Raw genomic sequence first — 16,589 nt, forward strand, 5'->3', positions numbered from 1 at the left:
TTTTTATTAAGTACTCGGTATTGGTATCGGCAAGTACTGAAATGCAAGTACTCGTACTCGTACTTGTTTCCAAAAAAGTGGTATCGGTGCATCCCTAAACCATAGCCTTAAGTCTATATGTTTTGTCCTGGCATTTAATTTTCACTGGCACTATTAGATATTTGTGAATATCCTAATTTACGTATCTGATTTCCACCCATTCTGCTTCCAGCAATGCCCCCGGCCAAACCAGAGTTAGGTGGAACAGGGTCTGCTCACAGCCCAAGTCCGCCATAGCTTGTATCCCACTGGCACATTATCAGGGCACTGTACATTTCTCCTGAGCTGGGAGAGGTTCTTTGAGGGCTGGAGACCAGAACACCTGTCCCACTTCCATTAGCAGCCATTCTCACGGATGTGTCTTAACTGCCCTCACCTCTAGGACTCCTGCCTTGATCAGTTTGCGGCTCATGGTGGGTGGCGTGCAGTATCCATATCCACCGGAATCTGCAGAGAGACAACAGAAAAGAAAGGGTTATTTAGGAACAGCAGCCACTGCTCTGCAACGGCTGGGCGCAATGACGATGCACTACGGAGCCTCATCCTTGTGGCTGGGGTCGACCAATTTCCCACTTGTGGCCTCCCCACTGGCTCCTCCGGCCACAGCGCTAAGGGTTCCCCCACCAGCATCATCGTAAAAATCCAGTCTTCTGCGCCAGTGGCAGCAGACCCACTCACCCTGCAGCCTGGAGGCCCTCCACAAACTGCTCCAAGACGATGAGGTCCAGAAGGTGAGCTTCCTCTTTCGTGGGGCTGGGATGTAGGTACCTGGCCACCACATCATACAGCTGCTTAGTCTAGATGAACAGCTGATCTTCCAGCTCCATTTGGTGTCAATGATCTACAGGAGGAGGAGGGGCAGCACGGTGGCACGGTGGCTAGCACTGTTGCCGCACAGCAAGAAGGTCCTGAGTTCAATTCCAACATCAGGCCGGGGTCTTTCTGTGTGGAGTTTGCATGTTCTCCCCGTGTTTGCGTGGGTTCTCTCCGGGTACTCCGGCTTCCTCTCACCGTCCAAAGACATGCAGCTTGTGGGGATAGGTTAATTGGAAAAATCCAAATTGCCATTAGGTGTGAATGTGCGAGTGAATGTGAGTGCGAATGGTTGTCTGTCCCTGTGTGTTGGCCCTGCGACAGACTGGCGACCTGTCCAGGGTGTACCCCGCCTCTCGCCCTATGACAGCTGGGATAGGCTCCAGCGCCCCCCGCGACCCTGAAAAGGATAAGCGGAAGCGAATGGATGGATGGATGGATCTACAGGAGGTCCAATTGGTCCATGATCACCTGCCTGTCTGAAAAACAGGCCTTCATGGCTGTAGGAAGGCTGATTTTTCAGAACCCAGACAAACACCTGCACCTTCACTGATGGAGGTGTTGGCCCAATAGTGGTGAAGCATAGGCAGCGTGATGGAACAGTGCACCTCTGGAAAATATTTGCAAGAATTTCAAGCAAACACTTGACACTTGTTGTTATTGGGTATTGTGTGTAGAATGTAGAGGGGAAAAAAAGATTTTAACCTTCTTTTTTTTAAAAATAAGGCTGCAATATGACAAAAAAGAACAAGTGAAGTGCTGTGAATACATCTCAGATGCACTGTAAGATTCACTAGAGCAGTTTGTAACCAAGTGTGAAGCAGCAGGAATACGAATTTTTCTGAGGCCATAGTTGCCAGCCAAAAAATGTAAAGTTTGCATCGGGGAGAAGTTGAAATAATGTGAGGAATTCACCTTTCTACCAGGTGAAGAGTTTCAAGGGCTTGGATGAGGCCTTGAGACAGAGTCACATGAGACAGCACCACATGAGAGAGAAAACGTCTTGGCTTGCTTCGGAATGCCCCAGTGTTTCCCTGGAAGTGCTGGAGGAGGTGGCAGTAAAGATGAAGTACTGAGAATCTCTGCTTAGACTGCTGTCCATCATATGGACCTGAATAAATAGCACAAACTGTAAGGATGCCAGAAGATTTATATTTTACCCCATTTCCATGTGTTATCTGATGGTTTTCCTAAGTGACTTCACTCACTGCAGACTATGATTGTTCATTTTAAATTGAGAAACAAGCATTTTAGCACACCCATGGCCAGTTGGTTTTGAAATAAATACAACTTAATCTTTTCTAATGGCTTTTCCTCTTATCTCAGCACATTACGGGACAATATTTCCTCATTTGTATCCATTAATGTATTTGGTTTCTTGCTGATTTTCAGATAAGATGGCAAACAATCTGCCTCGTTTAAATTGATCTTTTTTTGTTTGTTTTTTTACTAAACTGCTCAAAGTGCAGATGAAGGTGTAAACCAATCCTGGACAACCCAATTACCTGTGGTCACTTTATCTTTTAAGTCATCGATAAGAGGCATTTTATCCCTGCTGTTTATGATTTTATGTTGTTATATTGATGTCAGCAGTCCTCCTGTACCTCCACACACACACACACACACACACACACACACACACACACACACACACACACACTAACACACACACACACACACACACACACACACACACACACACACACACACACACACACACACACACACACTTTCATAACCCTGTTTCATAGCACATACACACATGCACTCCCAAACCAACTTTATGACTTGATCTCTACCCATTCAGCCACGTTAATGGAAGCAGACCACACATCCAGTGCTGTTTTAAATCCCATTGCGAAGTTCTTATGATTCACAAATGCTTCCTCTCCTTTTTACTAATGCTCCTTCACCACAAAAGCCCACGAGTCAGCAGACCTCAACAACCTACTCCCCACACACACATACACACACTCACACACACAAACCACGATTGCCCATTAAGTGGCATTAGAGCCTCTTTCTGGTGGCTTATTCTGGCTTCATGGCACCAAAGTAGCATTCCACAGTTACCCTGTAAGACTCTAAGTCTCACCACACATTTCACATCAAAAACTACTGCTAATGCACTAGTTCACAATATTACAGCATATTGCAGACGACTACCTGGAAACATCTATACTTGTCACTCTGTCTGCTTCATCTGCATTCTCTTTTTCTCTGTCTTTGACTATGTAATACTATGTGGATATGGTTTTATGTCCTAACAATGTATGCAACAGTCCTGCTAGGACATACATTGTCCTTTGAAAAGATTGTTTCACTGTATTTTCCTTCACTCAAGAAAAAAAATATGCTGTTCCTGACTTTAATTACTTTAATTACAGCTACATTTTTCTTGTAATTTTGTGATTTAAGTATAGTAATCTCAGTTTCGATAATCACATCAACAATGTTGCCAGAACTGTTTTCTATCACTTAAAAATCTGAAACTGAATCTGAGAAATTAGTTTATCCTTTATCATTATAGAATTGCCTTTAAAAATTGTTTTACATTTGTGCTGTTTTATCCTTTTACTACTTTAAAAAAGTTTCTTCATTTCCTGTGTTAAGCATATTGAGTTTTCATGTATTGGAAGGTGCAATATAAATGAAATTTTCACTGTCATTTTTATTGCAAGAAAGGACAAGAGCAAGCGTAGTAAGTAAGCATAGTAAGCATAAACTGTGCCTGGAACAGAAACACCTGCATTAAACTGTTGGCACAAATATCTGCACCAAAAACACGGTAACACAAAGCCAGTGTCCAGAGTGATGTAAAAGCCCAGCCCATTAGCCAGATCCTGATCTTCAACATGGTACAAGGCATGGCAATGATGACCAGTGAGGTTTGTAGCCTCTGTTTCTATGTATGTACGTATTATTGTAGGGTCTACTTTACAATATAAAGCACCTTGAGGCGACTGTTGCTGTGATTTGGCGCTGTATAAATAAAATTGAATTGAAATGAATTACCTGTACATGTTTTTACAGAAGACACAATGTGGTATTTGCCCTGGGCTGGGTGTCTTTGGGCTCTGTGACTGAAGCTTGAATTCAGTGGGAAACAAAATTATTACATAAGCTGTTTAGGAATTTGTTTTTATACATAGTCCCCCTTTTTCAGGGGTTCAAAAGAATTTGGGCACCACACAGGGTCTAGCTGCTGGACTGGGGTCACATGGGCAGCTTTATCATTACCCTGTGTTCTTGGCTAGCTCTGCATTAGCTTCCTGTCTGTACATGTCCTTGCAAAGAGCAGCAGTTGTGTTAGCAATATAAAACAGCTGTTTCTGTCGTGGACACACGCTCCCTTGCTCTGGTCCTTTTGTAGAAAAAAAGTAAATGTAATGTCCATATACACACTCCTCAAAAGTTGTATCACAGTACTGCTTTACTATTTTCCTCCTCCTGCACATGAACTGAAAGCAGCAGATTGTATCAAAAGCACGAACATGAACTGAACAGAATCATGAAACACTTGAAACCTGACGTGACGGGGAGGGAGGAAAACAGACGCACCGACACTGAACAGAGGAAGACAGAGGACTTAAATACACAGAAGGGTAAAGAGGGAAGTGGAAACACCTGGAGAAACACGGCTGACATAAATGAACATGATGCTACAAGGGAAGTGAAACTAAACACAGCGAACATGGAAACACTAGACCTTTCAAAATAACACAGGAAACATCGATAGATGAAGACACGGGCATATCTTACACGATTAACATAGATTAACATAGATTAACATTCCAAACACTCTAAACCCAGGCACAATGTACATTCCAAATTCCTTTAATCTTAAATATGTTTATATTGTCTATTCTGTAAAATAGTCAGATGTCTATTCATATTAATGTACAGAATTCACCTGCTTGCTGCTACTACTGCACATTCACCCAATGTATATACTATATATATATAATGTTCTTCCTCTACCCCCCTCTACCCCCCCATTTTTGCACATGTTGTGGAGCGTGTCAGGTTACATTTCACTGTGTGTTATACTTGTATAACTATGCATGTGACAAATAGAGAACCTTGAACCTTGAACCTTGAATAGGGGACAAGACAGACTACACAGAAGACAGGAATAGACTCATAAACACGGAGAACTAGAAGAAACATAGACCAGACTCAACTAAGACACACTAAATAATAATACTAAAAACTAAAATAATACTCATAAGTAATCAAACATACAAAATAACTGAACTACAACCTTAACAACACACAAACTAAACAATACTTTACCAAAAGACATCAACATTTCTAAATATCTCAAAAAGCTGGGTCACAGACCATGCCCCCAACAGCTGTACACTGTAAAATGTAATATTGTGTTTAATTAAAAATATTAAATAGGCTGAACTCAATTTTTATCAATTTGTTATTAGAACTCAATTTTTACAAGTACTTTTTTTATGCAAAAACGCTGATAAACTCAATTTATTTGAGTTGTCTTAACTTAGAAAAACTAAATAAGCGGGAAGTTTTACTTCTCAATGCGGAAGGCTGAAAGATGTGTTTTGAAAATGCCACGTGACTACAGTCCTCCTCCCTCTGGGATCAGTCCGCATGTTCATGGTGCCAGCATTTGTTATGTAATATGTTGAGCAAACCTGGAGAAGCGTCAGCTCAAGAGATTATTGTCATTGCTGTGAATCTTTACCTGATACACTGACTTGGTGAGTAAATGTTTACTCTTATTCAAACTGATTTTGTGGCTTCTCTTAGTTTAGCACCAGGATTATAATCTTGCTAGCTAGTTAGTGTTAGCCTAGCGTTGCTGCTGCCGCTGGGCTCATGTTACTTAAAAATTAACACCACAGCCTTAAAAACCTTATATAACACTATGTCTGTGAAATTTTCTGTTGATTGTTTGAAATAAAAAAGTGAGATAAGAGCCCAGACAAAATTCTTCAGGGGTGTGGTGTGGTGTGGGGGGTATTTTCAATCCATAGCCATAACTAACTAACTAACTATATATATCATGTTTAACCTGAGTAGCAAAAGACCGCAGGGGGTTGAAAACAATAAGCCAGGAGTTAGCTGTGCTCCCGGACTCTATCGAGCCTTGACCTCCCAGTCAGCTATCGCGCTGGTGGATAACAGAGCTCTCCAAAAACGTGGAAGCACTTTTGCAAATATGTGATATTTTGATAAATTAAGTAGATATTTGAGCATTACACAGCTACATTCTCGCCTGTATATATCTTAAAAGGTTATTTTGTGACCCAGAAAGGGTAGTCTGGGGAAAAGGAGGATGCATTTGTCGGAGCCTACTTGTAAGCGCGGCAATGGTGGAGGAGCGCGGCTAAAAAACTTATTATTTTTTCTGGGTCACAAAATAAACTTTTAAGATATTTTCAGGCGAGAATGTAGCTGTGTAAAGTTCAAATATCTGTTCGATTTTTCAAGACATCACATATTTGCAAAAATGCTCAGACGTTTTCGGAGACGTCCATTTTTTTCATGCTTTGTGGCAGCTTTTGAACATCTGTGGCATCTATTAATGTCAAATCTAGCCTTGATTTAACAACATAAGCAAACTCTATGTTATAATGATTGCACAGCCATTAAGAATCAAATCAGTTTCTGAAAAATATTCTGTTTTTTCTCATTTTAACATCATTACAAAAAGTGTTGTTAATTATTTTTAATCATATTCAGGTTACCACAAATAGTTTTTTCATTTAGTTGAACTTGAAATGTTTGTCAGTAAGTAAACAATTATTATTGTACAGTCAGAAATATCAAGTTATTCTTAATACTGTAGACTTGCACTGTATAAGTTGTCCTAACAGTCATCTTAAGTAAGCTTTACTTAGTTTTTTTTGAGGCAACGAGTTTCCTTAATTTTTTTGAGTTCTCTGAACTAACAAGGCTGTACAGTGTACTCAAAATGAGTAAGTTGCCCTAACTTGGTCATCTTACGTAAACTTGATCCAATTTTCTTGAGTTCTGGGAACAAATGAGCTTGTACACAGTACTCAAAATAAATAAGTTGTTCTAATTTAGTCATTTTTAGCTAAGCTTTACTCAATTTTTTTGAGGCAACAAGTTTCCTCAATTTTTTTGAGTTCTGGGAACTAATTAGATTTTACAGAAGGAAGGCCCAGAGTAGCCTCTCTGATCCCAGTAATGATATGCCGTTGTATATGACAAATAAACTTGATAAAGTGCACTGTGAATGGGTAATAGGCCTGTAAGTGTAAGGGCACTTTGAGTGATCAATAATGACTGACATTCAATTTTCCCAGTACGGCCTTAATGAAACTGAGTCTGACACTTTAAAACTTTGAAATAAATTTTTAATTCCAAAACAAAAAACAAGCTGATTTCTTTCTCTAGCAAAGAACAAAAACAAGAAAACAACTCATAGCTGTGGCAATTTTTAGATAAACTTACAGTGCTTCTGGAAAGTGTTCACAGTGCTTCACTTGTCCCACAGTTTGCCATGTTACAAAATTCCAAAATTAATTAAATTCCCTTTTTTTTTTTTTTTTTTTTTTTTTTACCTCAAAATTCTACACACTATATCCCATAATGAGAAAAAGACATCAGTAGTCCAATCATCCGCCCCTGGAGCCAATCCAGCCTCCACTCTACAAGGTTTTAATCTGTGCTCTCTGTCAGTTTCCCTTTCAGACTCTTGTTTGTGCAGCCCACCTCTTTCCTATCTCCAGCTCACAGACACATGAGTCAGAGTTCCATCCGAGCCTCAGCCTGTTACTGGAATCTGAAGACTGCTGAAGATTCTAAGAGACTTTCAAAAGTATTCATTCTGTTCTTCGACAGAAGTCTATAGCCTGTTCGAAATGTTCTTCATCAGTGTTAATACTGTACAAATATATCAGAAGCTGTGTATAAACCTCTTTGTGCATAGAATGTGAGCTTAGAGAATGAGTTATATATCATGTCTATGTTAGACTTAAATGTTGCAATCATTTTTCCAATAAAAAAGAACCTTGACAAATGTCCTGACAAATTATGTTGTAGGTTACTTTGGAAACACTCTGGCAACCAAATACAATATGCTCAGACGCTTAATAAACAATACTAAACTGAACAAAGAAGCTGATTATGAAGGAAAGGAGAGCTAGTGAAGTAAAACAGTAGGAGTCATGTGAAAGAGACATCAAGGACAGAATCCATGAGGACCCAGAGCCAAAAAACGAGAAAGAGATTTCAGAAATTATAACAGTAAAGGCCTACTCCTATACTACAGAAATCACATCTGGTGTGTGCTGTGTGTGCGCTAAATGGATATGCCACAGGGCCTTTGTGTTGTTAAAGTTATTACAGGGACATATCCAGATCACCATTGCTTCTTGTTTATTGAAGATAAATTACAACCACTGTAACAGGAGCAGGTTTCATAAAAAAAAAACACCACTGTTCTCTTAGAGTCCAGGCAGTGTTTGGCGAATTCTGTCATTTTTCTTCAAGATACTGACATTTCATTTGATAAATCATGAACGTAATTGATTTTATTTCAAGAGGCCCACATTGTGGCAATACAAGGTGTTCTCAGTTATTGAGCTGTTTGAATATAATTTAGCACCTTAGGAGAAACAGTCGGATGTCCCACAATACACTGTGCCGACCGTTTGCTGACTGTCGGTCAGCTTTTTTTCTTCTTTTATGAAGCTGTGCACATCTCACACACACACACACACACACAATGCCTTTATTGTCACTGTGATGACACCATATGAAGGTGACAAATGGTGATTGTTTAAAAAGTTGGCTTTAAAGGGAAAGTGAGATGCGGTGAAGTTCAACACGAGGAGAGAAATGCAAACAGAAAACAAAAGAAGAACAGCTGAGATGCAAACAATGGCTGCAGCAACCAACCTCCTCTGAACAAACAAAAGCAGCATATATTTACAGTCAGCTGACAGCACCATCTAGTGGCAATAATATAAAGCAAAGAGGAAGTTGGTGAGGCTGTGATGAAGACACAAGACATATTGGTACAAGCTATCACAGTACAATGCTGGAATTCACTGAGCCTCTGAGAGCAACCCATTTTTCGCTAACATTTGTAGAAACTGTCTGTGTGCTGCTTGAGTTTATCTATATATTTTATTCTAGTCTAGAATGACACATTATGTCATTAACTTCTTTCTCCCTTCAGACTTTCTGTGCATGCCCAATTGGATTTTTTTAAACAACACTAATTACAAACACTGATTTATGTATGCCAACATTTATTATCAAGTTTTTCTAAAAACTCCCTTAAAGTCTTTATTTAGGTGTGTCTGAAAGGGTGCAGTGAGAATAGTAACAGGGAATACAAACTTCAATTTTACATCTAGATTTGAATTTGAAATCCTTTCACTGACTGGCAGAGTCCTGAATGACCAGATCCCATCTCATTAAAAATTCCATTTGATTTTATTTACATAGTGCCAAATCACAACAGTTGCTTTTATATCATAATGTAAAGACCCTACAATAATACAGATTCAGACAAAGACTCCATGGTATCGTTTTATGCCAATATTGCACTTTTCTCTCAGACTGCTGGTGCATTTGTGGTTAGTAGAGTTTGGGAGGTCACAGCTCACAGTTTTATTCAGGAGACAGACATCCTCCAGATTCTTAATTATATTGCATAAAGACAGCTTTTGTTGTGAATTTGTGCCATGTCAATAAAACTGATTTAAACTGAATAATGTAATAAAAAATCAGAAATGATGTTTGAATTCTTTTTGATTTAAACTTATTTACCACTAAAAGTGCTCTTTGCACTGCAATCCACACGCAGACAGTTACAGTTATTAATTCGATGTACTGTGTGGTTCAACACTCAAAGACAAAATGCAGTCTAGAGAAGCCTATTACTGAGTGCAGATTAAATTTATCAAGACAATGTCCTGAAAGCCATGAGACCACGACCCCCAGCATCTGTCAGGACTGCTGCTCACACTCTGTCAGATCACCAAAAAGACGATAAGCTAACTATAAAAGTATCACTGAGCTTTTTTCACATGAGAACCCTCGGCCCTTGACCTTCACCATCTGTTACAGAGTGATTTGTTTCAGCTATCCAGTTCCAAAAGTAAGAATCAATGCTAAGAACAGACTGGATTGCACTGAAGGCATATCTAGGGAATTGATTGCATGAATTCACTATCAGTGTAGGCTGAAGGAAAAAAGGAAGAGAGACATCATGCTCAGGACTGATTATGATACTTAGGATTTGACAGAATACATCTTTATTTACTTATAGGATGTGTTAATATAATAGGAACCTCAAGCAAACCATCCTTTTGAGAGGTCAGTGCTCTGTATGCTACTATGATCTTGTAATAGAATGACCCAACTGCACAGCTGCAATCAATGTTTATTTACAGTCCTTTCAACTTTTTTTTGCTTAACTCAGAGTCGTAACTTTTTTAGCTGCTTTCTGCTTCTGGATATTGAGTTGAATAATCCAACAGAACTAATACAATGCGATATCCTTGTGCACTCCAGTGAAACAGCTCAATGAGGTCCATGCCAATGTGCTCAAACAGGACCTCTATTAAAGGTAGTGCACAGACACAGAACAGACTTCCTTGGAACCTTAGTTCCTGGACCGGAGAGACATATAAATCTTAAATACATCTCAAAGCAGGATGAGTTTTTTAAAATACAGGAACACAGGCAGGCAGATATGCTGGAGAGAGACAGAAGTGCTGTACATGGAGAAAAACCATGGTGTACAATCTGGACTCCAACAAAAGAAGCCAAACAAGCAAACAAATACATGACCACTTTTCAAATTCCACCTTTGTTGTTTAGTTGAGGTGTTGGTGCCCTCCAGAGGCCAGGAAATGTATCACTTGTACAGGTTTGATTTCAAACTGCATATCTGGTTTGTATATGTGCATGAGGAAAGAGGAAAAACGACTTTATCTTGACACAAAAATCTTGTCACACTGTTGATAATAATGTAATTTTAAGGCCTTATACACTGACATTAGTTTAAATAGAGCAAAACTGTATTTTCATCAAAGTTAGGGTCTCCACTTATTCTGTTTTTGATTACTTTATAATACTTTAGAAATATCAAAACACAGTTGGATTAGCATATAAGTAAAGACTGTGACAAATATTGCTACAGAATGGATAAATTATGCAAACCTTAAGCAATCACTGTCCAACAAAATGAATCTGTGATGACTTTTTGTGGTCTGGACTTCTTCTTCTTTGACTGGGTGAGTGAAGTTTAAATTAAGTGGATGAGAAAACCACAGACACTTCATAATCTAGGAAAAGTTGTTTCAAATGCCATCATAGCTGTCAAGAAAAAAACAGAATAGAGTATCGAAATGAGTATAAACTATATGGGTGACTGCCAACAAACTGCATTTTGAGGTTAACCAAAGTCTAAACAGTTATCATACCTCAGGAACCTGCCTGACTCTCACGCCTTGATGAAACTGCATCCATCAGTTTTTGGGTCCAATGGTCAAGTTTAGCCATGAAGGTAGATTCAAAGCTTACAGTGGTTATTCTCTTGAACTCTTCTTCTATCTGTAGATAACACATACAGAAAAATTGCTGTAAGAAACGTTAACCATTATTACAAACAAATGTCAGGCTTCACAATTTAAACTTGCTTAAAACTGCAGACAGATAACCCACCACAGTTATAATTTAATATATTTTTTAAAATGTTAAATAATGTTTATCTATGCGCAAATTGCTTACGTTAAGTCTTAATGTCCTGGCATTCACATAGTGTATACCAGGATGCTACTGCCAAAATCATATCAACAATATTTCACAAAACTTGATGTGTTAAAAAAGTAATAATGATACATACAGCTCTTAAGATCAAGAACAATACGTCATTTACAGTGTAATATCATGTATAGCAGGTATCCTTCTCACAGAAGTATTCACAGTTTGAAGGCTTCTAACTTTTAAACACACAAACAACAAAAAAGAGTCTGTGACTGAAATTAGATATAATTAAAAAGCAACGTTTTAATCGTGCTTTGCTCTCATAAGTATTATCCACTTCTATGCTAAAGTTCAGAATGACTATATACAGTGTTAAATATTAGCATTACTTACATGTGGTATGGTACATTTGCAACAAGAGTGTAACATCATAAACAAACTGCTCATAACATTGCTTTAGTAGAACTGTTATTTGTAAAACAAATGTTACTTACCTTAAACATGCAACACATAGTTATCTAACTGATTTAATTAACTGCACCTTGAATATCACCTTAAACCCATTAAAATTGGGATTTAATTTCAAATTAAATAAAAAATTAAGTTGATGGAGTTTCTCAAAATTATTCAGTCAACACAACCTAACAAAATAAAGTTTGCAGTTTAGAAGATGTATCTTAATAATATTTTTTCTTGCAGTAATGCATTTAATCAAGTGGTGGTAACAGGTGTGATGAGTGTAGAGACCAGATGGAGGATTCTCACAAGGAGGATTTTGCTGCAGCACCCTCTTTACAACTGAGTTCTGCTAGCTCCTGTGAGGAACTAATCACCAGCCACTTACACATTTTGCCCTAAAGTCCTTCTTTGTCATCTTCAGGGATTCCATGTTGTTACTGAAATGACAATATAAAAGTGACTGTGCCACAGTTGGACCAGTCTATGACATTTTGGTATGTTGTGCTAAGATTAGCTGAGGTTGTAGCAGTATAAAATCACTCTGGCACAGCTGGCCGCCGGCGGAGCCACCAGGCACGCCGGTGCAGCCCCCTCTAGCTTCTGCCCGGTGGCTACGGTCTGGGGATCCTCAGCCCTTCCCATGAAGGTGGCACGGATGCCCCTCCGGTGGTCCTCCTTGGGCTCTTGCACTCTGGGGCCTCTGGATGTCTGGGGCCTGGATCTCCTCCATGCCTGCTTCATGCCCTGGGGGACAGGGCTATGGCTCTCTACATCCTCTTGCAGACCATTACATGGGGAAACCATTTGAATACAAGTGCGCCGATCCACACAGGTGTGCACACGGGTGTTCACTGTTCGTAGACTTAAATCACACCTTTCTTGGCTGCTACTTCAAAGCACATTGTGCGCTGTCTGTCCTGCGTGCTGCACAACAACATTCAATATTTAGTATTTACTGCTGTTTACACTTAGCTAGATTAATGCGATGGTGTTGTGTTTAGTATGTTGCTTTGGTTTTTTTTGCTTGTTTTCTATTCTTTTTCTCTCAACAGGTGATCCCGGAGATATTTTTTTCCCCCTTTCTCACTGTCCCTCTCCCCTTCTGTTTTTCTTTTCCTTCCTCTTTCTTTCTCCCTTTCCTATCCCTCACTCATGTCTGTCCTGTCTGTAACAACTGAAAATAAAATAAAATAAAAAATAAAAACAAAGGTCGATCAAATGGACCAATACGGCAATGCCATGATGATCCATTTGGCAAAATAAATCCATTGGGTATCCTTGTTGGTCTTCAGACAACAATTCTGACGGCTAAAGAACCAAAAAAAAAAAGCAGTATAAAATGTTTTTCACTATGTTCAAATATAATGGAACTTTTGTTGAATTCACACCGCGGAAATCAGAAAGGAGGGGGGCTTGCTATTCTTGTTAACAACTGGTGGTGTAACCCTGTTCACATAGCAATGAAAGAGCGGAGTTGTTGCCCTGACATTGAACTGTGCGCTCTCGAACTCAGGCTGTGTTATTTGCCCAGGGAATTTACCCATGGTGGCTGTTTATGCTGCTCCCTCTGCTAGCCCCACAGCTGCATGTGACACTGTTCACTCTGCCATGGCCCAGTAACAGACTGAGCACCCGAGTGCCTTCATTCTATTTTGGGTGACTTCAACCACGTCAGCTTGGACAATAAATTGCCAGCTTTTTGCATTATTTCCTCAGGCATTAATTTTAAGTTTTCTGATTCTGATTCCAAAAAAGATAAGTTTGCACATGCAGGGAAATTACTGTTACTACTATTTTAACACTGCTGTGTTAATGTTAATGGCCCTCTCTGCTCTCTCCTATCTTGTCCCTTTTGTCTTACTTCTCTCTATCACCTTTTCTATCCCTTTGAAGAAGTGAGACTCCATAAATGCTAAAGAGGTAAGTATTATTGCTCAGTTGTAGTGAATAGATAGAATAAACTGTAGAAAACTAAACAGAAGAAAGAAGAAGAAATAACAAGTTAACATAAACCAGTGACACACTCCAGGGCCTGATCAACCCTGGCAGAGCCTCCTTGGGTGAGGGTGTCTAGTGATAATGGCTGAAACACCCGATGAATCCAAGGTCCACTACGTCCCAAATCTTAATATCTAATCTAGATCAGATCTCTAGCCTAACCAAGGAAGATTAGCCTGGAGAAAAGACCGAAAGTTGATGCACACAACGATGTGTGCTGCTGGTAAAGTTTCTGGGCTGCTTTTCCTCATAACAGCCATCCCTCAAGAGTCTCTCCATCTAAAGCAATGCATTATCAGGGACTGTAACATCTAGTCCTTTTTACTGAATTATAATACAAAGATGAAGAACTTTCACTAGGCTACTGCTTACATAGTAAAAGTAAATCACATCTTGTGAAGTTGCAGTTTCATTTTACGATGAAAAATGTCAATTTCTGCTTCATTCAGAGTCGTAACATGAATCTACTTATTAAAAATGGAAAAATTTGCTTTTTGAAAGAGGACACTGGAACCTGCTGCATGACCAGAGCACAATGTAAAATCAGTATCACTGTGATTTTTAAGAATAAATTTGCAAAAAAAAAAACCCAAAACAGTACAAAAAATAAAGCTCATTCTCATTTTGATTTGCATCAGTGATTTTTGAAGTATGGGCTGAAAGCGTAGGACAAGACACTGGTATGCAGATCCTATTGTGACTAGCAGTCAAGAGGCCTGAGTGACATCCCATTGTATGCTGGAATGTGTGCGCGTATGACCTCCACCCTGTATTGTTACACTGGAAACCAACCAGAAAACCACGTGACACAGATAAAAACCTGTTCTACAGCATCACCACCTGTCACACCTCAATACACAAAACTAACTTACCTTTGAAGCTGGGACATACCACACATATCAGACATACAAGAGCAGGACCTGCAGAAAAATGTGTGTGAGGTGTTGCTAAAAGCATGTCTTACTTCACTAAAGTATGCCAGATGTTATCTTTGGGGGGAAAAAGTGGTCTCCATAGTAAAGATGAGTGTGAAGAAGAAAAAGGAAAAGCACTAACCATTAAACAGAAGAACACATTAAACTGAAACCCCTGAAGTTGAAGCACGAGAAGGAAAGAGTGGAGTAAAAAAGAGTTGTGTAATTGAGCGAAAACAAAAAGCAATAAAATCAGAAGTGTTTGCAGGTCAGATTAGATGTGTGTATTAGTAATCAGACAGGTTTCATGAGAGAAACATGGAAATGTAAAACTTAAAAGGAAAGAATAAAAATGAGCCACAAAGGAGAATACTTGTTACGTGGAATTACGAAGAAAATGAAAAGCAGAGAGACATGAAATATGAAGGCATATAGAAGAGCTTTGGATTAAGAGCAGTTGCAGGTCAGCTCACATAGCTGACATTCCTGATCACATGCACACTTTTATCTGGTTCAGTCTCACTCTGTCTCTCACTGAGCTCAGATTCATTAAACCTGGCTCATCTGGTTTCCTGGGTGTGGCTGCAGGTTAATAGATGAAAAACGTGGCACACTATAAACACCTTTCTTCTTTATTCCATTTAGGGAATAAATGGAATAAATAAATATTCCCTAATGGGAATAAAGAATAAAAGTTTGTGTTCTGCGTCCTGATCGGCTGTAGACCATTGTGAATCAATCTCGTCTTCTGTACAGTACAGAATGTGTCCAGCTTGTCAAATTTACACAAATCTTCGATCACTAGCAGAGTGACTCTGAAGTGCTGTACTGTATGTTTGTAAGTTTTCTCCCCAACAAATAACAACAATGTTGATTCAGCGTTTTGCACCGCCAAAAGCACCTGTAGGTGCCTTTGGTTTCATTCTATAATACTGGACTTATTTTTCCACGAAGGTTTGAACTTTGAGAGTATTTAAACAATAGAGAAAAGTGTGAAAATGTTCATGCCTGTCTGAGAAAAGGGTATAAAGTGTGTAGTGAGGGGTTTTACAGCTTTAAAACATCTATAATAATTGTAAAAAGTAAAGCTGGCTACTTTGCAAATTTCACCTATTGCAGGTTATTTTTGGAATGCAACTCCTGCGATAAACGAGGGACCACTGTCTCCCAAGGCTTTTCAAGCTTTTGTACATAGACTACAGCATGAACCTTCTTGATACTTTCTTGTTTCCAATGTATTACCCCACTATTACCAACCACTCTATAATAGCAACTTCTACTTATATTTTTTGTCTGACTCAAACCTGGGACAAAAACCATGATCTTTTGGTGTTCACAGTTTTAGTTTTTAATACTCATGCTATCTCCTGTGGGGCATATATATTTATATGAACTACATAACCATGATATCCCTGCTTCAACAATCCTTCTGATCAACATGACCAACCATGACCCTTATTTGAATAACCCTAACCCATAGGCTAACATTAAAGCAAACCATAACGCTAAAGAAGTGGCAAGTTGGTGATGCACAGAAAACAAGAGAGGATTAGAGATGTCTGTCCATCTCTCTGTCCATCTGTCTGTCCTTCTGAGCATTTCTGAGGTGTGGGTTGTCCACTAAATGCACATGCCAAAGTG

The sequence above is a fragment of the Neolamprologus multifasciatus genome, chromosome 7 (genome assembly GCF_963576455.1).
Source record: "Neolamprologus multifasciatus chromosome 7, fNeoMul1.2, whole genome shotgun sequence".
Lineage (NCBI taxonomy): Eukaryota > Metazoa > Chordata > Actinopteri > Cichliformes > Cichlidae > Neolamprologus > Neolamprologus multifasciatus.